Here is a 27065-nt window from a genome sequence, read left to right on the forward strand (position 1 = left end):
GGGGAGGGTCTCAATAACCATAAATTGGCAGTGCATTAAAACACATGTATCATGCATTTGTATGTGCTCCCATTGACTTATATGAACCCCTTGATACACATTGATGGATGAAAAAGTATATTTAAACTATTTTGCATGATGTACCACAATGCAACATATATATATAAACCCAGCCTATTGAAAACAATGGGATAGCAAGTAAAACGCGTTTGTAGCACAAACACTACAGCAGGGATCCTCAAACTATGGCCCTCCAGCTGTTGCAGAACTACACTTCCCATGAGGCATTGTAAAACTCTGACATTCACAGACATGACTAGGCATGATGGGAATTGAAGTTCCTGAACAACTGGAGGGCTACATTTATACACGTATCCCAGCGTTTAACAAATGCTTGGAAAGCTGCGGCATAGAAAGATTTGTCAGTACACCTGAACCATCCTAGGACAGCCTGGTTCACTTCGTTATCAGTGCTGAAATGCTGACCTCAGAGGAACTCTTTTAGGGGTCCAAACAGATAGAAATTGCCCGAAGGCGGAGCGAGGTCCGGGCTATAAGGGGGATGTGGCAATAGCTTCCATCTGATATGCTGTAATGTGCACGTAGTGGGGTGAGTAGTATGAGCTTTGTGCTGGAGAAACAGGACACCCTAATGCCCTGTACACACGATAGGATTTTCCGACAACAAAATCCATGTTTTTTTTCCAACGGATGTTGGCTCAAACTTGTCTTGCATACACACGGTCACACAAAGTTGGTCAGAAATTCCGAACGTCAAGACCGCGGTGACGTACAACACGTACGACGAGCCGAGAAAAATGAATTTCAATAGCCAGTGCGGCTCTTCTGCTTGATTCCAAGCATGTGTAGAACTTTGCGCATCGGAATTGTGTACACCATTGAAATTTACAACAACGGATTTTGCCGTCGGAAAATTTGAGAACCAGCTCTCAAATTTTGTCTGACAGAAATTCCGATGGAAAATATCCGATGGAGCCTACACACGGTCGGAATTTCTGACAACAAGCTCCCATAGAACATTTTCCGTCAGAAAATCCTGTCATGTGTACGGGGCATTAGTGTTCAAACCAGGCCGTTTTTTCCACAGACACGTATGTACATCACTCAGAACATTAATAATATTCACTGCTGATAGTGGCATCACGGGGGTTGAAAATCAACATGAATAACGCCACATTTGTCCCAGAAAACAATTGCCATCACTTTACCTGCAGACGCAATTGTTCAAAAGTTTTTGGGTGGTAGTGAGCTTGCTTGCTTCCGCTGTCTTACACTTCCACTGCACTAACACTGTTATCTGCCATCTTGATTAACGGTCTCTGGAATGGCCCACGACATGTGCGCCGCCTATGAGTAATAGAAAACACTTGTCACTTACTTCTGCATATAGCACCACCACGCTAGCATCCCTTTTTATACCTGTAAAATTAAAAGTCCTGGTTTGACTTGAATGCCCCTCACAAACAAATTCACTAAGTGCTAGGGATATCATGGAGACATAAAGCATGTCATATTACTAATTTCTAATAAATTCAAAGGCTGAATATTATTGGTGTATTCAGTACAGTTTTCATTGATTTCAGAAAAAAAGATGCACTTTGCCCTGTACAGTCCCCCTCCTTACACCGGTTTATAGAGAGTATAAAATATTTTATTCTGTAGCAGTTACCGGCGTGCAGCTCTCCATTGCATTACCCTCTGATTCCTCCTGAGCATCAGTGAAGTAGATCAGAACTCTTCAGAGTATACCCAGGTGTTACATGATTAACAAGCATAATCTGGGAATTTAGTACCCTATTGTTTTAAATGCTCCTCTGGGAAAGCCTCTGAATATTTATAGTCCAGATGTGCTGTATTATTTGATTATTATGGAATATGATGTAATAAAAGATGACATATGTTAAAAACAATGCACAAAACGTGTTGGTGCTCATAGCAAAAGGATCTGATCAATGTTCCTTTTTATGCTGGGTAATTAGAATATGATGTTGCACTCTGTAAGGGCCTACCTAAATAATATACTCAATTTGTTAAATTAAGTCGCAGATTATTTGTCCTGTGTTGTCCTCAATCCAGAAGAGGGATAGAAGAGACCAAGAAGAAGAGCAGCAATTTGCTTGCTACAACATTTTCAATCATACTACCAAGTAAGAACTGAGATGTCACCTTGAAAAAATGTTTGCCTTTTAAGAGGACACAGAGCAGTAATTCCAACTGCTTTGAGACAATCGGTTCTAATCGGTCATCTAGGTGTGGTACAGACAAAACAACTTTGCAGAGAAGCATTGTGGTGGCCTGGTATAGACAACCAAATCGAAATATAAGTTTGCAATTGTAGGTAGAGTTACAGAGTAGTGCGGCAGCAATAATTCACACAGTCAGGTGCAATGAAATACTTGTATTGAAGTAATCCAGCAACAGTCCACAAACTCAGTAAGATGCCTGCCCAGCCGGGTACACTAACGGTTTCACGTAAGGTGAATAGAGCAGGTATCAGCCTGACAGCGTCTGTTAAGAGAGAATGCGGCCTGATGGTCTTGTGCCCAAACGGGATGAACTCCAGAGGAGTTGCGACCCTACACTTTTCCTACTCCTGAGGAATCTTTTCTAACCGCTAGTACTGTCCCTAACAGGTGGGGTACCTTTCCCTACACAATCAAGTTGCATAAAGCACCTTAAATAGACTCTGCCCAACCCAAGATGGCTGCCAGAGTAGCATGGCATGGCAGCATTCAATTGAGTTGTTCCCAAGTGACCCAGAAAACCATAGAGGAACTGTGTTCCTCCTGACTTCCTCTTCGACTGCAGTGCTGCTGCAAAGGAGTGCCGCCTGCAGTGGAGAAAGTAGACTGCCCCTGCCTACAAAATTGTGAGATATTTCCCAAAAGGCCAATGGAATAAAGTCCATATAAATGTATGTGGAAAAATTACAGTAGCACCAAAACATCAAAGATACTGTTTGGTAACTTATTTGTACTTAAAATGGCCAGAGATGGCTACAGCAGAAGTCTTGACCACTAAAGTTATCATTACGGTCCTGGAGGGATTGTTCACAAAGTGGGGACTACCACTGGATATCAATGCCTACAATGGTCCACAATTTATTTCAAAAGAGTTTGGAACTTTTCTTAAATCAAAGCAAATAAAGCACATCTGAACACAACAGTACGTTCCACAGGCCAGTGGAGGTCTGAAAAATCTTAACTAGACTTTAAAACTGGTCTAAAGACACGAGGGACTCCTATTCGGCAAAGTTATAACTATTGTTCTACAACACTATAACTACAACACTAAGTCCAAGTAGTCAGCTAATCATAGTGCCGCTGGGCAATCACCTGCAAAAATGTTGATAGGTTGCGACCTTCAAACCTGACTAACAAGTTTGAAGCCAACAAATAAAGTAGCAGAAGCCCTAAATTGGTGAGCTAGAGTGGATAGGCACTGGGTCAAAGCAAAAACTTACAGTGATGTAAAAAGAAACAAGGCAGCTACACTCATTCCCGGACAATGAGTGAGGCTAATGAAGCTATCAGCCAAGTCCAAGTTTAACCCCAGTCTAGCTAATCCGTCACAAATCCACAGCCAGTTGGGACCAGTAACCTATAGGCTGGAGGATGGCTCAACCGTAGCTGAGAGCCAAGCAGGTGTGTTGCCTGCAAAATGTGCTGACAAGATGCATGCTGATAGGCAGGGAGACCAGTGACAAGGGGGATGTCTTTATTGGTGTACTGCTTCTCTTTTGTTGTTCAATTACTGGCTGGGGGAGGGACAAAACCTATAAGTGCTATTTAACTTTAAGTAAAATGATGTCTCCCCCTTTCCCCCTGCCAGACTGGTATGTGTTGTGGAGTAAAGCTTTGTAAATTTCAGAATTTGGTGCTCAGAAATACATATTCTTTGACATCTCCCATATATGTATTTCATCCATGGGTTTAGCTGTATGCCTGGAGTTCTTCCTTAAAGTCATTATTTTCCACTAGACAGGACTTCCTTAACTGTACCAGTTTTTATTATACAATTTTGGGAGTTATGGGTTGTCTGCAATACAGTGTACAATGTTTTCCTCCCGAATAGTATTTTTCCTGATCTTTTTCTCTCATATGAAATTGCTGTTATATTTACACCATGGGGAAGCAGATATAAAATCCACTCCACTTCCTGACACGTCTTAAGTCAACAGTTTGTAGAAAAAAGGTGCAATTCCGAGAACGGTGTGCGAACTAAGCTAAAAAGTTCATTCAACACCCGGTACACTGACAGTTCTATGGACGCCGTGCATTAGAGTGGGTAAAAAAATTACCTTACATCACATGAGATTCATCACCATGGAAACAGCAAAGGATGAACAATGTCTTTCCCTGACAGTGGAAAATGGTAAACACAGCATATATGTAAATGGGACCGTCTCCATTTTAGTTTACATGCGCGTGTGTCCACGGACACTTACCGTATGTCACTTTATGATAACCTGAGTAACAGCAGTCAAGTCATTTATAAAATATTAAGCACGTATGTTATTGAGGAAGCAAGATCACAGTATTTTAGATAAATCTGAAAGGGTGAAGAATCTTTGGATTCCTTTTTTACGGGAAGTGAAACTTTGATTTTAAAAAAATTGTGAATAGGCAGGTATTTCAATACAGAAGAGACATACCCATGTCTCTTCTGCAATAAAGTTTCTTACCCACCTGTCCACAATGTACACTGAGCACATGCACAGCTCAGTGTACATTTTCGGCATCTGCCGAGATGAATGAACACATGCGCGGGAGTGACATCTTGGCCCAGCTGATCGATAAGGCTGAAGATTAGAACCCAGAAGAAGATCAGCCGAAGATGTCAGCTGATGGCGAAGGAGTTCCGGGACACGGCAGCTCTTAAGTAGAGATAACCAGAGAAATTTCCCACTCAATTTACAGCTTGCGGTCAGTAGGTTGAGCAGGTAATTTCTCTAGTTTTGTTTTGCATGCATTACCTTTCCATGTGCTCCTTGCTGCAAAGGCCAGTTATAGGTGGGGGCAGTGAGCATTTGTTTGTATTGTTGATATATTGGTGAGGGAACGTACTGGACACCTTTGCTGCCATAGTGCTATGTGCTTGGTGTCCAGTGCGCCCTGTGCCTTTAAGGAGCGGAGGGCTCCCTGCCCTCTGCCTAACCATTATAATTATATGCAACAGTGCAGCACTAAAGGAAGAATATCAGATCAATTAGTGATTTAAAAAACCTCAACCATCTGATCCCATTGATAATCACAAACAAAAATTAAAAAGTAAATGAACATAAATCGCAATGTCAGAGCGATAAGTACAAAATCGTGCAATAAAAAATATATGAACTGTAAATGAATGTCCATAGGAGCTGATGAATAGAAAAAGCCCTCCTCTGTATTCCGTGTAACAGATACAGCAAGTGAAGGGAAGATAGAAGTAATTGAACCAAATAGGGAATCAAAGAAGATCCTGCGCCACACCCAACGTGAGTTATACAAACTGCTTACCAGATGTAAAGGACCACTGAACTACAGGTGGTCAAACAGGGCACGAGGAAATAAGGTCTCCCTGAAACCATATATGGCCCTCTCTACTCACACAGCTCCAACGGAACTCAGATAAAAACAAAAAACGCTTCCATAGTGCAGTATGTAAAAACCAATTTAATGATAAAATGAATGATTGCACTTACAAGAATCCAGATAAAATCGGCATGTTATAGAATCCAAATGATCAAAAGTTATTGCGGCGTCCCTACGGGCTTCTCTCCAGGCTTACTCGCACATCAACTAATCAGGGGTGTGAATTACGTGATGACATCACCGTCGTAGGCCCACCCTACGTGTTTTGTCACAAAAGAACGTCATCTGGGGATAGGCCGGAGTGACGTGTCATCACGTGTATTGACTTTATATAGAGCAGTGCCGCCATTTTAACTGCTGGTCGCTATTTGCCCATACTAATTGAGATAATTGAAATGAATGCCATTAGTGGAGTATTTTAAAAATATATAGATGAACTTACATAAAGGTTAAAAAATTCCAGCATGAATGATATCTCTAGTGGCGATGTCAGTCTGCCAACTAGATAGAATAGCATTGCAAGTACTCTCCGAACTGATGCGTTTCCACACAACTGTCATCTACTGGGAAATGGAGACTCTATTCTATCTAGTTGGCAGACTGACATCGCCACTAGAGATATCATTCATGCTCAGATTTTTTAACCTTTATGTAAGGCTTCTCCCTTTTCATATATGATCTTTGAACACATGGAGCTCATCCCTGCAAGTGTATCAAGACACGCTGTTTGAAATCTCCACACCTGTGATCATTCTTGATCTCTGTAATAGGGATCCATCAGATCTGGTAAGAGGCCACTCTCTTTCTTGTGGTTGTAACACTTTGCCATTTTCTTGAACACTGATAGCTACAGAGTTGAATACAGGGGGTCCCCGGGTTACGAACAGGATAGGGACTGTAGGTTTGTTCTTAAGTCGAATTTGTTTGTAAGTCGGAACAGTACCTTTTTTAAGTGCAAATCTAGTCTCAGAGACAGGATGTAAACCCAAATCAACAGAGAAAGGCAACCGGATGGCAGGGGCGGCATGGTTAGTTCAAATATGTTTTGTTTCTTTTATTTTTTTACTTTTTAAACACTTTCTTTTATTTGTATTTATTTGTAGCTTGTCGTTTACTTTTTTTTTATTTTTGTATAATTTTCTTATTTTTAATATTATTTTTCTTATTCTTTACATTTTTTAATTATTTATTTTATTTTATTAATTTAATTATTACTGTATTTCTTATTTTTATTTTTTTTATCAATTTTTTTTTCACTTAACTTTATTGCTATCACACAGGAGGAAACAATTCCCTGTGTGATAGCAATTGGAGGTGACAGGTTCTCTTTATTGACCCTGTCACTTCCAAAACAGGAGTCCAGGATCGCAGCTGAGCACAGCTCTCCCCTCTCACTATTGTGTACAGCAGAGAGGTACACTGTATGGCACAGCAGGGAGATGGATGGTGAAAGCAGCCATCAGAGGCCAGGCAGGCTGGCCGGCCGGGCGGCCGGCCGCGGTGCACCATCGCGGGGCAGCGGCGTAGGAAAGACCGGGGATCGTGGAGGCTTCATAGGCCGCACAAGGCCTCGGCCACGACGGGCAGTTTCAGCAGCCTGGCAAGCCACCGGACCATACCAGGCTTGTGGATGGGCAGGCAGGAGGACGAAGGGGACCCGCAGCCAAGCCAGGAACGGAGGAAAGGCTCAGGAGAGGAAGATTCGGCCAGCAGTGACGTCATTCGGGCCCCGTTCGTAAGTAGGGGTCGTTCGTAAGTCGGATGTTCGTAAGTCGGGGACCCCCTGTACCTTTTGCATTTGTCACACCCTTTATTGAGTGTATGTATTCTCTTATGGACTTGAACTTTTTCAATTTAACATACTTTTTTTTACACATTTTTTTCAATTTTTTTGCACATTGAGATTTTGAATAATGCATTTGTTATGACAATGTATGTAATATATATTAAAGAATATATAGTAGCTCCTGCATGATCTCAAAATAGAGTCTGAATGTACAGTATCTCACAAAAGTGAGTACACCCCTCACATTTTTGTAAATATTTTATTATACCTTTTCATGTGACAACACTGAAGAAATGACACTTTGCTACAATGTAAAGTAATGAGTGTACAGCTTGTATAACAGTGTAAATTTGCTGTCCCCTCAAAATAACTCAACACACAGACATTAATGTCTAAACCACTGGGAAACAAAAGTGAATACACCCCTAAGTGAAAATGTCCAACCTGGGCCCAATTCGCCATTTTCCCTCCCCAGTGACATGTGACTTGTTTGTGTTACAAGGTCTCAGGTGTAAATGGGGAGCAGGTGTGTTAAATTTGGTGTTATCACTCTCACTCTCTCATACTTGTCACTGGAAGTTCAACATGGCACCTCATGTCAAAAAACTCTCTGAGGATTGCTAAGACCCTGAAACTGAGCTGCAGCATGGTGGCCAAGACCATACAGCGGTTTAACAGGACAGGTTCCACTCAGAACAGGCCTCTCCATGGTGGTCCAAAGAAGTTGATTGCATGTGTTTAGCGTCATATCCAGAGGTTGTCTTTAGGAAATAGACATATGAGTGCTGCCAGCATTGTTGCAGAGGTTGAAGGGGTGGGGGGGTCAGCCTGTCAGTGCTCAGACCATACGCTGCATCAAATTGGTCTGCATGGCTGTTGTCCTAGAAGGAAGCCTCTTCTAAAGATGATGCACAAGAAAGCCCGCAAACAGTTTGCTGAAGACAGGCAGACTAAGGACTTGGATTACTGGAACCATGTCCTGTGGTCTGATGAGACCAAGATAAACTTATTTGGTTCAGATGGTGTCAAGCGTGTGTGGCAGCAACCAGGTGAGGAGTACAAAGACAAGTGTCTTGCCTACAGTCAAGCATGGTGGTTGGAGTGTCATGGTCTGGGGCTGCATGAGTGCTTCCAGCACTGGGGAGCTACAGTTCTTTGAGGGAACCATGAATGCCAACATGTACTGTGACATACTGAAGCAAAGCATGGTCCTCTCCTTTCAGAGACTGGGCCACAGGGCACTATTCCAATATGATAACGTCCCCAAACACACCTCCAAGATGATCACTGCCTTGCTGAAGAAGCTGAGGGTAAAGGTGATGGACTGGTCAAGCATGTCTCCAGACCTAAACCCTATTGAGCATCTGTGGGGCATCCTCAAATGGAAGGTGGAGGAGCGCAAGGTCTCTAACATCCACCAGCTCCGTGATGTTGTCATGGAGGAGTGGAAGAGGACTCCAGTGGCAACCTGTGAAGCTATGGTGAACTCCATGCCCAAGAGGGCATGCTGGAAAAATAATGGTGGCCGCACAAAATATTGACACTTTGGGCCCAATTTGGACATTTTCACTTAGGAGTGTATTCACTTTTATTGCCAGCGGTTTAGACATTAATGGCTGTGTGTTGAATTTTTTTGAGGGGACAGCACATTTACACTGTTATATAAGCTGTACACTCACTGCTTTACATTGTAGCAAAGTGTCATTTCTTCAGTGTTGTTACATGAAAAGTCACTTTTGTGAGATACTGTATTCGTTTTATATGTATATTGAAATAATCAATAAAGAGAATTAAAAAATAAAAAAAAAAACATCCTTTCTTTCAGCCTTGGTGTGTCAGAGTGTGTGCTGCTGTCTAAAGGGTCTTTGGCACTGGAAATAGGGGGCCCTGAACAACAGCGACTCCTTCTGCGGTAGCGCTAAACTAGTCAGGTTGCTATGGTATGGTATGGTAATTGGTATGAAATGTTCAACTCCTCCACAACAATGGGAAATTACTTCTGAAAGTATGGGCTATTCAGGCTGGTTCTAACCACCAATTTCAAGTTTCAATGACCTTGTCTGTTACTCTCAAACAATATCCGGGCACAAAGCTGTTGAGTAGAAAATTTATCAGTGGCCCATTCATATGGTAATTATCAACAGAGTTCTAAAAATGACCTACTCAGCACAAAGCACATTTATGGGCACCTCTTGTGGTTGGTTTAGGCCAGCTCAGGTCTTGTTAGTAGGACTGAACTCTATGGGAATGAAATTGCTTTGCTGTGAGATCCCATCATATATGCTTACACCTCCACTTGCATTCATAATCTTAAACTATGATCTGATGGTTTAATGTAAACAGAGTGGAATGTGTTGGTGCTGTGCGCCAGACTGTACACGGCATTAATCAGGTTTAAAAGTCTTCGTTGTCAATCTGCTCCAGTATTCTAAGCAGACTGTGTTGCCAAAGCAATAGTCAGATGAAAATATTTCTAGAAGCACATCAACAAGGGCATAGCATCCCTGGAGTGCTATTTTTAATCAGGAAGAATACGAGAAGGAATTAGAGAAGAAGAAGAAGGAGGAAGATGAACGAACTGAACAGAGATCCTCATTTATTTTCTTAGCATGGGGAATAGATTGTTTAATTTTGTGATGTGGAAACAAATATGGACTTGCACAGGAAATTTTCCAGTAAGTGAACAAAGTCCGTAAAAATGACAGCTGAATCTAAAGACATAAAAAATAACCTGCTCCTAGGACCAACAATTACACCCAGTTGGGCTCCCCAAATATAATACATCTGTCACATCTTCATATACAGTACAGAAAATTACCACGCTAAAATGACAAAGAAATAAAGTAATAAATATTACAGTCCAAATAGAAGCGATATAATCCAATCATGAAACGAGTAGATCACTCCAAAGAATATGTGATGGATTAAGTGTTCAACATATATGAAAAAAAAACACCGTGATAGTGAATATCATATAAAAAGGTGAAACACCCATGTGCGCTTCCACCATATAAAATAAGATGGCCGCTCACCAGAGGAAATGGACTTTATATTATATTATATTATAAAAATCACGTGCGCAGTATAATAGAATCATCAACCCTCTTTCCTTTGCAGCGAAACAGGAGACCTCTGTGGCTTTTCTTTGGTGCCCAATGGGAACACTCACATAGGAAATAATTGATGGTTCCCCGGCAAATCATGCATGTAAGATGAATCAAAGAAACTCCCATAGTTTGAAACAGTATCAAATGTATTAAAGATAAAAGATACATAGAGGCAGTTAAAAATTAGCATATATGCAATGAATTTTCGCCCCGGGATTCAATGCCCCTGATGACATGATCTTTCACGAAACGCGTTGGGTGAAGTCCATGCTCGCGACGTTACCACACCCGCCAACCCCACGAGGCTATCGCCTTGAATCCTGGGACGGATATGCATTGCATTCTTTGATTCATTTTACATGCATGATTTGCCGGTTAGCCATCAATTATTCCCTATGTGAGTGTCCCCATTGGACACCAAAGAAAAGCCACAGAGGTCTCCTTAGTTCCCTCACTTCTTCCTTTACCAAGTCTGAGCTTCACTTCTATAGTGTACACCAGGCAACTTATACATTATCTGGTCCAGGGCTAATGCCAACTCTAGGTGCAAACATCCTTATGCATGTTGCTAGATTACCAGCCAACCATAAAATCTTTCCTGTAAGAGCATGTGTTTCTCTCTCTGCCAACTTCTGACGGCCACATTGGCCAACCAGAAGCAGAACCATTTCTGCTGTTTGTAAGCGGGCCTGGGGCTTAGGTACCCAATCTGAGAGAGAACATATGGAGTCCAACTGCAGTATATTATCTTGTACTGTATGTTGTAATAAGGTGAACAGATGTATTTGCAGATGCTGCACTGGTATTCAAGGAATATACTGTTGAGTGTTGATACAATTGTAATACAACACTCAGTAATGGCACAGTGCTGCAGTGATAGAATTCTCAGTGATGGCAAGGTAGTGCAGAGAGGCAGAGTATCAGGCTTAGCCTGTTTTACCGGAGGACGGTTTCTGCTGGAGGGCTGGCAAACTGCAGGGTGTAGGAGTGACACTTGTTCTGAATGCCGGACCACCTGCCATATTACTAATATGATGTGTTCCTACCCATCCATCCTTTTGTAAGTGTTTTTAACCCTTTTGGGAAACATAAAGTTTTATTTCTGCACTTAGAGGCGCCTTTTTTTCTTTTCATTTTACTTCCAGAGTTTGCATCTCTCTTCAAGTCCTGCCGGAAGTGCATGGAAACCCTCTTCTATTTCTACATAGACTGATATCTGCTTGTTCTGTTATTCAGAGCGCCCTTATACACACTTTTATCTCCATATATAGGGTTTGCTCAGTGCTCTTCCATCCTAAAAAAAACAAATAAATGTTGTTCCCTTGTTTGTGCATAGTAATACATAAATTATATCAAAGCATTCCATCTATAAACTTTCATAGTATTCTAATAGGTGTACTAGTGATAATAATGTCAAAAGTGCTGTCATTTAGAAATTGATGCTTTTAAAGTTGAATGTAAGTGCTTAATACTTTAATAAACACTTTATTTAACTTACTACACCATGAGGATGCTTTTTGTCGTATGGGTTTGCACACAGTGGCGGGATCGCAAATTTAAAGGACCATACACCTAATTGTGGGAAACGACCCAGGACATCAGAGAGTGCATTGGAGGAGGAGGAGGAGTGCAGAGGAACCTATTTTTTGGGCCCCAGAGTAGAGGAAAGCACAACTTGACCTGGTATGACAGGTCAAATGTGGAGGTGAGCGCATTATTTGAATGGTTTTAGGAGTCACTGAAGCATTGGCACAATAGTGTGGATTACCTTGGTCCACTATGAACTGTATCACATTTTTGGATTGTTGAAGGACGCTTGAAGAACTGCACCTTTATTTTGTTTTAAATTTATTTCACTTTAATTTTCCACACAATTTTATTTTGGATGTGTCAAACGGATCATCATACAGTGTATATAGTGCACAGTATATCTAATGGGACATTAAGAAAAGTTTTGATCGCATATGTTTTCAATTTTGACATCATTATCACTAGTACAGCTATTGGAATATTATGAAAGTTTATACATGGAATGATTTGATATAATTGATGTATTACTATGCATAAACAAGTGAATAGGCGCAGCAACATTTATTAGTTTTTTTAGTGATTAACATTGTGAGAACATAATTTGGTTGCTTGCAGCCATCCACTAACTCTTGATTTATACCACACAACCCAGAACAGGTAGCATGGGATAATATAATTCTTCTTCATGCTCTTCCATCCTATAAGAGTGTATTGAGTGCTAGACTGACAGGACTATGCAAAGCAATAGAGACTTTTGAATTACAATTCTGCCCCTCCTATACTGCTGCCATGTGGTGGGTTACTGGAAACTGATATTAAAGGATAAGTTCACTTTGTGAAAAAAATAATAAATGCAAATATTTTTGCAGAAAAAAAAGTCCATTTATTATTTTTTTCACAGGAGCCTGCAGTGCATTACACCTGTGATCGTTGGATCACATTGTGCATTGACACTTCTGTAGACAAGCCCTACAGCTTTCTGCTCGTATCTCTGTATGGCTGTCAGTTTGAAAGCTGCACGGCTTGTGAAAGAACAATCAGGGTGCTCATAACAGCTCTCGCAGTTCATTGAAAACTACATGTCATCTTCTGAAGTGCCAGACGGGACTTGTAGTTTTCTCATTCAGAGATTCCTCTGAATGAATGATGCAGCCGTATGGACAGCCGTGCCAATTTTGAAGTGTGACAGTGGGTGCGGGAAGAGGAACGCACAGGAAGGGGGGCTCTGGCAGCAGGAACCATGTGAAAAGGCGCATGCTAAAGTATCTCACAAAAGTGAGTACACCCCTCACATTTTTGTAAATATTTTATTATATCTTTCAATGTGACGACACTGAAGAAATTATACTTTGCTACAATGTAAAGTAGTGAGTGTACAGCTTGTATAACAGTGTAAATTTGCTGTCCCCTCAAAATAACTCAACACACAGCCATTAATGTCTAAACCTCTGGCAACAAAAGGGAGTACACCCCTAAGTGAAAATGTCCAAATTGGGCCCAAAGGTCAATATTTTGTGCGGCCACCATTATTTTTCCAGCATGCCCTCTTGGACATGGAGTTCACCAGAGCTTCACAGGTTGCCACTGGAGTCCTCTTCCACTCCTCCATGACAACATCACTGAGCTGGTGGATGTTAGAGACCTTGCACTCCTCCACCTTCCATTTGAGGATGCCCCACAGATGCTCAATAGGGTTTAGGTCTGGAGACATGCTTGGCCAGTCCATCACCTTTACCCTCAGCTTCTTTAGCAAGGCAGTGGTCATCTTGGAGGTGCATTTGGGGTCGTTACCATGTTGGAATACTGCCCTGCGGGCCAGTCTCCGAAGAGAGGGGATCATGCTTTGCCTTAGTATGTCACAGTACATGTTGGCATTCATGATTCCCTCAATGAACTGTAGTTCCCCAGTGCCGGCAGCACTGGTGCAGCCTCAGACCATGGCACTCCCACCACCATGCTTGACTGTAGTCAAGACACTTTTGTCTTTGTACTTCTCATCTGGTTGCCGCCACACACTCTTGACACCATCTGAACCAAATAAGTTTATCTTGGTCTCATCAGACCACAGGACACGGTTCCAGTAATCCATGTCCTTAGTCTGTTTGTCTTCAGCAAACTGTTTGCAGACTTTCTTGTGCATCATCTTTAGGAGAAGCTTCCTTCTGGGATGGCAGCCATGTAGACCAATTTGTAGCAATGTGCGGCATATGGTCTGAGCACTGACAGGCTGACCGCCCCACCTCTTCAACCTCTGCAGCAATGCTGGCAGCACTCATACATCTATTTACTAAAAACACCCTCTGTATATAACATTGAGCACGTGCACTCATCTTCTTTGGTCGACCATGGCGAGGCCTGTTCTGAGTGGAACCTGTCCTGTTAAACCGATGTATGGTCTTAGCCACCGTGCTGCAGCTCAGTTTCAGGGTCTTGGCAATCTTCTTATAGCCTGGGCCATCTTTATGTAGAGCAACAATTCTTTTTTTCAGATCCTCAGAGCATTCTTTGCCATGAGGTGCCATGTTGATCTTCCAGTGACCAGTATGAGAGCGTGAGAACGATAATACCAAATTTAACCCATTAACACCTGAGACCTTGTAACACTAACAAGTCACATGACACCAGGGAGGAAAAATGGCTAATTGGGCCCAATTTGGACATTTTCACTTAAGGGTTTACTCACTTTTGTTGCAAGCGGTTTAGACATTAATGACCGTGTGTTGAGTTATTTTGAGGGGACAGCAAATTTACACTGTTATACAAGCTGTACACTCAACTACTTTACATTGTAGCAAAGTGTCATTTCTACAGTGTTGTCACATGAAAAGATATAATAAAATATTTACAAAAATGTGAGGGGTGTACTTTTGTGAGATACTGTATATGTTACACCATAAAGGTGTAATTTGTAACATGCTCCTAAGGGAGAACCTATCTTTTAAGATATGATGAGGTACTTATATCAGTTCTTTTAAAAACACAATTATAGTAAATACCTAACTAGACTAAATGAGATGTTTATGTCATCCTGGAGTTCAGATTTAGACAACTACTGCTTCTGAGAGCATTGTGTGTATACAGAAAATATCTCTTTTGCAAAAATAGTAACAAAGGGAATCTAAATGGAACGCTTTGCCGGGAGATGACAATAAGCAGAACCAGTAAATTATACTGGTACTTACATGGTATTAAAGCTGGCAGTGTGTCTGGAAATTTTAGCAAGGTCTTTAAATACTCACTCAGATCAGTTTGTTTACTCTTGTTCCAATCTATTATAACCACTGCGGTCAGCTACACAACTCTACAATATAATTCACGGCAGTTGGCACCATCGACAACTTCAAGGACAAGCACCAAAGATCCCACTGGAAGAGTCAACAATGCAGAAACTTAACCTGACACATTTGTATGAATTGTCCTTGACACTTGGCATTGTTAATTTAACAACTCTGTTTCAATGAATGAGTGCATAAAACGGAGGAATTCTGATCGCCAAGTCCCTCTTTCCCCCTCATTTGTTCCTCATTTTGGTTTGATCTATAAAGCTGTATATAGAATGCACTTTATATCTTTCAAAAGGTGTTTTACGGTGCTAAACCTTTCATCTATATTCTAAATTGTTGCATTTGTAAATTTTAAAAGTCAATATAAAGGAATAGTAGTGGTAAAAAAAGCCCTTGCGGGTTTAATTAACCTTTTTTTTTTTGGTTAATTCTCCTTTAAAGGGGTGTGGCAGGGGGCATGTCCTATGCCTATATACATTTGCTAGTAGGTGTCCCTCATTCCCATCTCAAAATAATGGAAGGTATGCACATATGGTTGCTTAATGCATACACCTTGTTCTGAGTTGAGAAATTTGGAACACCTTAAAGAACAAAAAAAATGTGTTCTTTCCATAGCCATGGTCATATTTCCTCTATTTATAACAAAAAAAAAGCATACAAACCATCAAACTTTCACATGAATATTGAATTAGTTGCATTTTTTTTTCTAATTTAGAGATTACATTCTAAAAACCCAAATAACAAAGGGAACCTGTCACCAACTTAAAAAAATCGCAGATAAACACACAGAAAAGTCTAATATTTTACATGCTTACCTGCAGTGTTATTAATTTCATAAACTATTTCCCATCCACTTGCAATTTGCCTTTAAACTTGCTAGAAAGTATTACTACTCCATGAAGGGTCAATTCCTTAGCACAGCTTCCTCCTTCATAGCACGCCATAATCCACTCTTCTTCTGGGAGTGTCTAATGGCTGTCTATGCTGGGCTAGATCCTCCACCCCTCATCTCCCTACATAACCTTCTCTGAAACTTCCAGAAGAGGAGCAAGGGTGAAAACTAGACTGTCACTTGAGTGACATCTCTGAGTCTGCTGACATCACATCCAAGATGGTGGTGTCCAACAGCTGGACTTTTGTCAGTCTATACAAGGGAGGCTTTACAGGTTAATAACTTGCATAAAACATATGTGAAAGGCTAGTTCACCTTTTCTTGAAAATACAGTGGAACCTCGGATTACGAGCATAATCCGTTCCAGGACTATGCTCGTAATCCAATGTACTCGCATATCAAAGCGAGTTTTCCCATTGAAGTCAATGGAAACGAAAATAATTAGTTCCGCATTGACTTCAGTGGGATGCAATACCGCATGCGGCCAGAGGCGGGGGGCGCCGGAGAGCCTCGGAAATGGCCGAACAGGCCCGAGGGACACCTCGGCGGACCTCAGCAAACCTTGGAAAGACTCCATTCACAAGTCTTTCCAAGGTTTGCCGAGGTCAGCTGAGCTGTCCTCCGGCCTCACCGTGCATTTCCGAACGACACCGTTCGCGACTTTCGGCTCTGCTCAGCTCCGGCGCCCCCCACCTCAGGCCAAAAGCGGTACTGCACACCACTTTTGGCCTGAATCCTGCTTGTTTTGCGAGACAACACTCGCAAACCGAGTTAGGAATTTTAGAAATACAGTGCTTGGTTTGCGAAACGCTCGTTAACCGCGTTACTCGCAATTCAAGGTTCCACTGTAGTTTATTTGTTAAGGGGCCCTAGTAGATGTTTATAAAATGTTCATTCATTTTATTGTCGTACCTGTGGGCTATTTGTGCTCTCTCAGAGGCTCCGGTAATGTTGGCAGTGAGCATCCAACCGTTTTTCCCTTCTAAGCAACAAGAATGTGGAGGTTTCTAACTGGGAGTTTTCTGGCAAGGCTTCTCAGGGAGCCCAAATGACCTACAGGTATGACAATAAAATTAATAAACATTTTTCAAAATTTGCACAGTTTTTTTAATATCTATCTATATCTATCTATCCCTTGGCTCCTATTTTCTTCAAGTGGCAACTTAGCCTTTACATGCACATATAATCTTAAGAATAGTCTTGTTAAATTTTATGGTCTGGCGCAAGCTCTTTTAAATGCGTAAAGTTGTGTCAAATACAACGCTCTTGCCTTAGCCTTGGTTTAATTCCCCTTATTTACAATAATAAAAAGCAGCCAAACTAGTAATCTTTCACAAATTCAAATCAGTACATTAAATGTTCTTAAATGTATAGACTTATGTTGCCTTATGAGTTTATGTGAAATCTCCATTAACAGCTGTAAAATATTGTAATTATGAATATATTTAAATTAGAAGTGTATTTCAATTGGAGGAAAGTGTGTTTAAAGTATTGAGTGTTGTGTTAGTGATGCTGTAATTGGTTCCACTTCAAAGGTGGGCTTTTTGTTTAGTTAAAGTAAAAACAAACCGAGGGTCAGGAGCGATCACTCGAATAGAAGGTATCAAAAAAACAGCTGCGGTATTGTGAAAATACAAAAACCTTTATTAATTGAATATAATGCACAACAATATTGCTGGTCTACCGACCATTGGCCAGCAACCCTCCAGAGCACCAGGATACAATGGGACAATGTTGTCACAAATTAAAATACACACAGCCGAGCTGAGATCACACTTATCAGCATACATGCACTCAGCAAGAGCAAAAATCAACAGGTACACCCAAGTCAAAATAATGTTATCACTTCAGTAAGCATATCACACTATCCCATTTCATGTTCGCTATAACATAAAGACAGGAGCTTGATACACTTGTTGACCTCCCCCAAGATGATCGTGGTGGAAACAATAATAGTCATGTGTTGAATAGAACTTAAAACTTTGCCGTGTCCTGACGAAGCATGCGATGACGTGCGATGTAAGACGCACCAGTGAGCTCAGTGTCCGCTGACACCATCAGCTACGGTGATACGCCATGCACCATCTCCATGATGCCCATGTGGGATATAGGAGACGGCACACAGCATTAACCACTTCACGCTAATCGCCATACCCGTACATCGGTATTTTGAAAGAAAGGTGTAGAAATTGCGCCAACTCCTAAATGTGAAGAAAGCAGCCAACACAGCAATATGACCGTTGCAAATGAGAATTAAAAATAAAAAAGTGTGGCGCTAGTGCAAAATGAGGCTCCTGTTGCTAAACAGGTAGATATAGTTATTTGAGGAGGAATGAAAAACACTTTCAGTGTAAATAGGTGAAGTGAAGAAAAGTTGTTTTGTGAAACATCCAAAGCTATTTATATGTGTAGAGAAATAGGGTACTCAGTGATAACCTATAGGTTGAATAGGAAACAATTCTGCATATGAAACCATATTCCAAAGGAAAAACAAAGCAAGTACATATCAATGCAAGGTATCTCGATGGACTGAGTGTGTTGTTTAACAAAACTGAAATACAATAGAAATGGGAGCCAAAGCGAAGGACATCGGAAATCCCTGAGGGAGGGCAAACATAAATGGGAGCACAAAAGTCTCTCAAATGACAAGATGGGGCAGTCCCACTCAGTCCAACAGACCACAGGGTGCAAACCGTCTTCTCAAGAGGTAGGTAAAGGTTGTTGGGAGGGGTCCTGATAACTACGCTGAATCTCAACTCATGTGGATGATTCCAACCAGGAGAAGGGAAAAAGCAAAAGGATGCCCTTACCAGATCAGGTGGACTCACAGGCCGTGGCGGTGAGTCAAACGAGCATGTACCGTCAGACGGTATGGAGTGAAGATTTGTGGGAAGACTTGTGGAACATCTTGTCAGCAGTCCTCAATTGAAGAACCAACTTGGAGTCTGGGGTCCCCAGGGTACGGTTTCGATCGCCGAATGACCGTTTCCTCAGAGGTCCGTCAAATGTGCAAATAAGCAAGAAAAAAAGAAAAAAACTTCCACATAGTGTGAATCCGTGATTTGTAAAAAAGCATAAGAGCACTTTATTTGAGGAGTGTACTCCCAAAAAAAATATTTTTACAAACGGGGGGCAGTAAAAACTAGGCTCAATATAAAAACCGGCATAGAGAAGTATAAAAATAGCGCAGTGGGTAGTGGTGGGGTATAATCATATGAACCCGACGCGTTTCGCCTCCAAAGGCTTCATACCCCAGCAGAAGCCTTTGGAGGCGAAACGCGTCGGGTTCATATGATTATACCCCACCACTACCCACTGCGCTATTTTTATACTTCTCTATGCCGGTTTTTATATTGAGCCTAGTTTTTACTGCCCCCCGTTTGTAAAAATATTTTTTTTGGGAGTACACTCCTCAAATAAAGTGCTCTTATGCTTTTTTACAAATCACGGATTCACACTATGTGGAAGTTTTTTTCTTTTTTTCTTGCTTATTTGCACATTTGACGGACCTCTGAGGAAACGGTCATTCGGCGATCGAAACCGTACCCTGGGGACCCCAGACTCCAAGTTGGTTCTTCAATTGAGGACTGCTGACAAGATGTTCCACAAGTCTTCCCACAAATCTTCACTCCATACCGTCTGACGGTACATGCTCGTTTGACTCACCGCCACGGCCTGTGAGTCCACCTGATCTGGTAAGGGCATCCTTTTGCTTTTTCCCTTCTCCTGGTTGGAATCATCCACATGAGTTGAGATTCAGCGTAGTTATCAGGACCCCTCCCAACAACCTTTACCTACCTCTTGAGAAGACGGTTTGCACCCTGTGGTCTGTTGGACTGAGTGGGACTGCCCCATCTTGTCATTTGAGAGACTTTTGTGCTCCCATTTATGTTTGCCCTCCCTCAGGGATTTCCGATGTCCTTCGCTTTGGCTCCCATCGGTATTTTGACGCTAAATACCAGGATTATGGCAGCAGCTAGCTGCCACAACCCCGGTATTTTCAGTAATGCCGTGCATTTTTCTTTAGGATAAAAGTGGCCTCCGCACCAGATTCGCCGCAAGATCACTTTTATCGGCGGCAGGAGAGGTGCCCACCCCCCTCCCGCCGCGCTCTGGTCGTCTCCACTGCTTACCAGACCCGCCGCTAGTGGCGGAGGGGATCACGTCCTCTCCCGTGGATGCCTGGCTGCCGACTCAGGGCAAGATGGCCCCTGCTCGGCTCCATGAGATGGGAGGGCGGAAGCGACCTCAAACGTCACTTCCGCTCATAGCTCTTAAAGGAGATTTTTATTTATTTATTTTTTTCAATTATTATTTTTTTTTATTATTGCATTTTAGTGTAAATATGAGATCTGGGGTCTTTTTGACCCCAGATCTCATAGTTAAGAGGCCCTGTCATACTTTTTTTCTATTACAAGGGATGTTTACATTCCTTGTAATAGGAATAAAAGTGACCCAATTTTTTTTAAAACTGTGTCAAAATAAAATACTAAAAGTAAAATAAATAAGAAAAAAATAAATTTTTTTAAAGCGCCCTGTCACAACGAGCTTGCGGCAGAAGTGAACACATACGTGGGTAACGCCTGCATATGAAAACAGTGTTCAAAGCACACATGTGAGGTATCGCCGCAATCGTTAGAGCGAGAGCAATAATTCTAGCCCTAGACCTCTTCTGTAACTTGAAACTGGTAACCGGTTGAAATTTTTAAACATCGCCTATGGAGATTTTTAAGGGTAAATGTTTGTCGCCATTCCACTAGCGGGCGCAATTTTGAAGCGTGACATGTTGGATATCAATTTACTCGGCGTAACATCTTTCACAACATAAAAAAAAAATGGGCTAACTTTACTGTTGTCTTATTTTTTATTTTCAAAAAAGCGTTTTTTCCAAAAAAATTGCGCTTGTAAGACCTCTGCGCAAATACGGTGTGACAGAAAGTATTGCAACGACCTCCATTTTATTCTCTAGAGTGTTAGAAAAAAATATATAATGTTTGGGGGTTCTAAGTAATTTTCTAGCAAAAAAAAATAATTTTAACTTGTAAACAACAAGTGTAAAAAAGAGGTGGTTAAGAGGAAAGTTCAGGAAGACCCAGGTCGACCGAGGTGGGATGTAACACATGATGACTCCCCAGTGAGTTCTGTGGCTGAGATCCAAAGACACCAACATCAGTGCTGACTACATCAGTATCGGACTAGCGGAGCACAGTGGATAATAGCATAAAGGAGTGGTGAGAGCCTTCGGGCAGTTTTCATATATTACTAATGTCATTCATGGTGGCTTGTCAAATAATGGATCATTGTGGGACTGTTCAACTCAGCCCGTAGTTTGAAACTGTCTCCATACTCCACTGCTCTGTTTCTGACAGACAGCTCCGGTCTCAAGGTTCGCACCCTGATCTAACAGGAAAACTGTCTTATCTCTACCAATTGCCAATCCACTGGTTATGGGAACTCAGTAGAAATTCCTATTCAACACATGACTATTATTGTTTCCACCACGATCATCTTGGGGGAGGTCAACAAGTGTATCAAGCTCCTCTCTTTATGTTTTAGCGAACACGCAAGTAAAGTGGATAGAAACTCATCCATGGAATGGGATAGCGTGATATGCTCACTGAAGTGATAACATTATTTTGACTTGGGCGTACCTGGACGTACCTGTTGATCTTTACTCTTGCTGTGTGCATATATGCTGATGAGTGTGATGCGGCTCTGAGCTCAGCTGAGTGTATTTTCATTTGTGACAACATTGTGCCATTTTATGCTGGAACTCTGGAGGGTTGCTGGTCAATGGTCCGCAGACCATCAATATTGTTGTGCATTATATTCAATTAATAAAGTTTTTTGTATCTTCACAATACAGCAGATGGTTCTTTGATACATTTTCTTAGAGTGGTCGCTCCTGACCATCGGTTTGTTTTTACTTTAACTGATTCAATACTGGTATAGGACCCACCTCTATTATTAGGTAAATCGGTGCATTAACTGTTGAAACAGCACTCACTGCCATTGATCCCCTGCCTGGTTTTTATGATTTGATGGGCCTTTTGTTTACCCTGATCACACCTCACATGGGTCGTAAACAGCAGCCTTCTTTGAATCATCCAATCAGGCTGTGCCCAATATACATTTGCTAAGTACAGTGACCAATTAGGGAGAATTATATTAGCCACAATACAGAAAGGAGGGGGGATATAATGCTTTGGCACCAAGCTATGAGTCTTTTTGTGTGAGGACACACAGCAGTTACCATGCCCCAACCTGAAGTGGAAAGGTAAACTAACTCCATACTTGTACATTGTATTGTAAATATGGTTGCTGTGGGTAATTTATAAATATCATATAAGTCAGGGGACTTATACTGTACATTGTGTTGTGAATACTGTCTAGTGTGTAATTTGTATATATTACGTTACCCTATCAAGCACAGTGGTGTAGTGGATAGCACTCTTGCCTAGCAGTTTAAAGGGTCGCTGGTTTGAATCCCAACCACGAAGACTACCTGCCTGGAGTTTGCATGTTCTCCCTGTGCCTGCGTGGGTTTCCTCCCACACTCAAAAGACATGTTAGTAGGTTAATTGGCTAAAATTGGCCCTAGTATATGAATGTGAGTTGGAAACCTTAGATTGTAAGCTCCTTGAGGGTAGGAGCTGGTGTTAATGTACAATGTAATGCGTAAATTGACGGCGCTATATAAGTACCTTAAATAATAATGTATATTGCGGATGGAACTACCTCCTTTTTGTAAGATCTCTCAGATCTAGATGTGAATATGTATATACTACTACAATGATTGAGGTGTATGCACATTTACACATAACCTAGGCAACAATTATCTGCTAAAAACACAAATTTAAATTATAAGTATAGTCATACAATTAAATGCAAATGTCTGAACTTTCTAAGTCATCAAAAAAAATAGTTCAGCTAGCCTAAATGATAATGTACAAGGAATCGCAGGTGATATTTAAAAATGCATAGGTTCCATGCACACTGGCTTAAAAAAATCGCTGCTTCTAAAGGAGTTTTATGTTTTGACTGTAGAAGCAGCTCAATGTTATTCTATGTGTCCATGCACATTAGGATAATGGGGAATTTCTCCATCCACCTCGTTTGTGTGATTACAACAAACTAAAAATCCGAAAATTTGAAAATCGAAAAATAAGAATGAAAATCCAAAAATTCTAAAACCGAAAATTCAAAAATCCGAAATAATAACTAACTATCTAATAATAATAACTTTTGCTAACTATTAAATTATAGGTATTGGAATTTCCTTTCAAATTTGGCTATTAGTGAACGTAACGAATACCAATTTATCCGAAGTTACGAATTATCCGAAATAACGAATCTTCATCTAAACGAATGGAATGTAACAAATTAATAGTAATAAATAATAATAAAAAACTTTGTATTATTATCATTATTTATTATTATTAATTTGTTACGTTCGATTCGTTTAGATGCGGCATACCTATAATTTAATAGTTAGTTATTATTAGTCTCTTCTAAGTCTAATCGTCTCTTCTCATCTCGTGTTAGTAGTATGGACAGGACATGTGGCTGTAAGTTTGGAGCTTGTTTTTAGCCTTTAACCACTTCAGCCCCGGAAGGATTTACCCCCTTCTTGACCAGATTTTCAGCAATGCATTGCTTTAGCTGACAATTGCGCGGTCGTGCGACGTTGTACCCAAACAAAATTGACATCCTTTTTTTCCCACAAATAGAGCTTTCTTTTGGTGGTATGTGATCACCTCTGCGGTGTTTATTTTTTGCGCTATAAACAAAAAAAGACCGACAATTTTGAAAAAAAAAGCAATATTTTTTACTAATTGCTATAATAAATATCCCCAAAAAATATATAAAAAAAAATCATTGCTTCCACAGTTTAGGCCGATATGTATTCTTTTACGTATTTACGTATTTTTGGTAAAAATCGCAATAACTGTATATTGATTGGTTTGCACAAAAGTTATAGTGTCTACAAAATAGGGGATAGATTTATGGCATTTTTATTTATTTATTTTTTTTACTAGTAATGGCGGCGATCTGCGATATTTATCGGGACTGCAATATTATGGTGGACAGATCGGACACTTTTGATACTATTTTGGAACCATTGACATTTATACAGCGATCAGAGCTACAAATAGCCACTGATTACTGTATAAATGACATTGGCAGGTAAGGGATTAGACACTAGGGGGCGATCAAGGGGTTAAGTGTGTTCCTTGGATGTGTTCTAACTGTAGGGGGGATGGGCTCACTACAACATGACAGAGATCACTGCTCCCGATGACAGGGAGCAGTAGATCCCTGTCATGTTGCTAGGCAGAACAGGGAAATGCCTTGTTTACATAGGCATCTCCCCCTTCTGCCTCTCCTCGCCGCAATAGCTGGACCTGCGGGCACGATCCTGCGGCACGCGTGTGCCCGCTAGGCAGCAAATTCAAAAGGGATGTACGGGTACGCCCGTTTGCCTGCTTGTGCCATTCTGCCTACGTAAATCGGCGCGTGGTGGTCAGCAAGTGGTTAAAGGGGTTGTAAAATCAGATTTACAAATAACTGGCGTCTCCTCTGTTGTATGAAGATATAAAGTACTGTGTGTCAGTTCTTCTAAAATTATAATCCTAAATATCTTTTTGCACAGCTCTGCTGTGTGGTCACGTCACTTCCCTCCGCTCTCCTTTCCCGATCTAAGGAGAGCAGTGAGAGGGGCTGAGGTTCCCCTCTGAGGTCAGCTGAGAGGGAGGTCATGTGACTGCACAGTGGTATTAAGGATTATAATTAGGGTTGCACCAATACTAGTATCGGTGCCGATACCGAGCATTTGCACGAGTACTTGTACTCGTGCAAATAATCTGATGCTTGACCTGATACCTGGACAGTCAGGGAAAATCGGTGCAACGGTGGTGGGAGTTACAATCACCGATCTCCCTGTGTGGCTTTCAATAAAGCATCTGACAGCCGCTTCTCCTCCAGTCCCCCCATGACTTTCAGCTGCTTTATTGAAAGCCACGCAGGGAGATCGGTGATTGTAAATCCCCACCACCGCCACACCAATCGTTCCTGACTGTCCCCTGTGTCCTCCTCCGGTCCCCCTCTGGTCCCCCACTGTGTCCTCCTCTGTGTCTTCTGTGTGCTCCTCTGGTCCCCCTGTGTCCTTCTTCCGTCCCCCTATGGTCCTCCTCTGTGTCCTCCTCTGGTCCCCCTCTATGTCCTCATCTGTGTGCCCATCTATGTGCTCCTCCGTGTCCTCCTCAGGTCCCCCTCTGTGCTCCTCAGCCCCCTCGTCCCAGATCTTTCTGAATGGAGAGCAGAGGAAGACTCCTTCCTTTTCTGGATGGACAGAGTCACTGACATTCTTCAGTTTATGAATGGAGAGGAGCTGCTGTCTCCTGTACATTCATCTTAAGTGCAGCTGAGGCTGCTGAGAAAGGGACTTGGGAATCTCTGCCCTCAGTCCCTTTCGCTGTCTCAAAGGGGAGATGTCAGGGGTCTGTTTAGACCCCTGACATCTCACCAAAGCCGCCCCCCTCCCCTCCAAAAGGGTTGATTAAAAAAAAAAATTTAAAAAAGGAAACATTGTGATAAATAAATATTTAAAAGTTAAATTGTAAAAATAATAATAAAAAAAAACACTGACACTGACCACTCCCCCCTCAAAAAAAGAAGGCATTGTAAAAAAAAAAAAAAATATATATATATATATATATATATATATATATATATTTAAAATAAAATTGTAAATTAAAAATAAAAAACTACTGACACAGTCTACGCCTCATCAGTGCCACCTATCAGTGCTGCATATTAGTGGCACTGTCACATGACATTAAAAAAAAGTATCTGTAAAAGTGTCTGTACTTGTACTTGGTCTTAAAAAATTGGTATCGGTGTAACCCCAATTATAATTTTAGAAAAACTGACGCACAGTACTTTATATCTTCTGATTTCAGTAATCCCAGGGAATTCATGAAGTTAATGAAAACCACCTGCAATTAATTGCACTTAATGATATTTTAAAGAGGAATTTCACCTTTACCATAAAAATTGCCAGAAATATTACTCAAAAATCCTGTATAATAATAGATAATTGAAGGCTTTTTATTTGTTGCATACCTTCTTTTTTCTTTTCCATTCCTCTCATGGTGGCCATTTTCACTAAGGAAAGTGAATGCATCTGCCTTCTTGGAGCTCTACCTTAAATTCAGGATCTGCTTCCTGGAAAATGTGACAGGAACATCCCAGGATGCAGCTGTGAGTCCAAGGTTACATCACCAGTGCCTCGCTCAACCAGGAATTGGAAAAACAGTAACTGAAAGCAAAAACAAAAGATGTAAAAATGTAAGATGATTTCATATCAGCCTTCAGAGCTGTGTGCACACACTTGCTATGGGGACTGAAGAACAGGAAAAACTCCTATTTTTTGAAAATAAGAAGGAGGATTCTTCTATGTTTGAGACATTGTCAGCATGGACCCAGCATCAGCCATAGAACCTTTGTTTAACCACTTTAGATCCACCCTATAGCAGTTTTACTGCTACAGGGTGGCACCTGTCTACCGGATCGCATATATACAGTATCTCACAAAAGTGAGTACACCCCCACATTTTTGTAAATATTTTATTATATCTTTTAATGTGACCACACTGAAGAAATGACACTTTGTTACAATGTAAAGTAGTGAGTGTACAGCTTGTATAACAGTGTAAATTTGCTTTACCTTCAAAATAACTCAACACACAGCCATTAATGTCTAAACCGCTAGCAACAAAAGTGAGTACACCCCTAAGTGAAAATGTCCAAATTGGGCCCAAAGTGTCAATATTTTGTGTGGCCACCATTGTTTTCCAGCACTGCCTTAAG

General features: G+C 41.2%; 1 long non-coding RNA gene across 1 annotated transcript; it reads right to left on the reverse strand.

The window, feature by feature from the left end:
* Nucleotides 1-1108: 1108 nt before the first annotated feature.
* On the reverse strand, nt 1109-26830 carry LOC141146157 (uncharacterized). Its single transcript, XR_012244738.1, has 4 exons — nt 26319-26830; nt 17106-17246; nt 15257-15382; nt 1109-1368 (listed from the first exon to the last, which is right to left on the reverse strand). It is a non-coding gene; the product is annotated as an uncharacterized lncRNA (long non-coding RNA).
* Nucleotides 26831-27065: the final 235 nt, after the last annotated feature.

Source organism: Aquarana catesbeiana, linkage group LG05, assembly GCF_042186555.1.
Source record: "Aquarana catesbeiana isolate 2022-GZ linkage group LG05, ASM4218655v1, whole genome shotgun sequence".
Taxonomy (NCBI): Eukaryota; Metazoa; Chordata; class Amphibia; order Anura; family Ranidae; genus Aquarana; species Aquarana catesbeiana.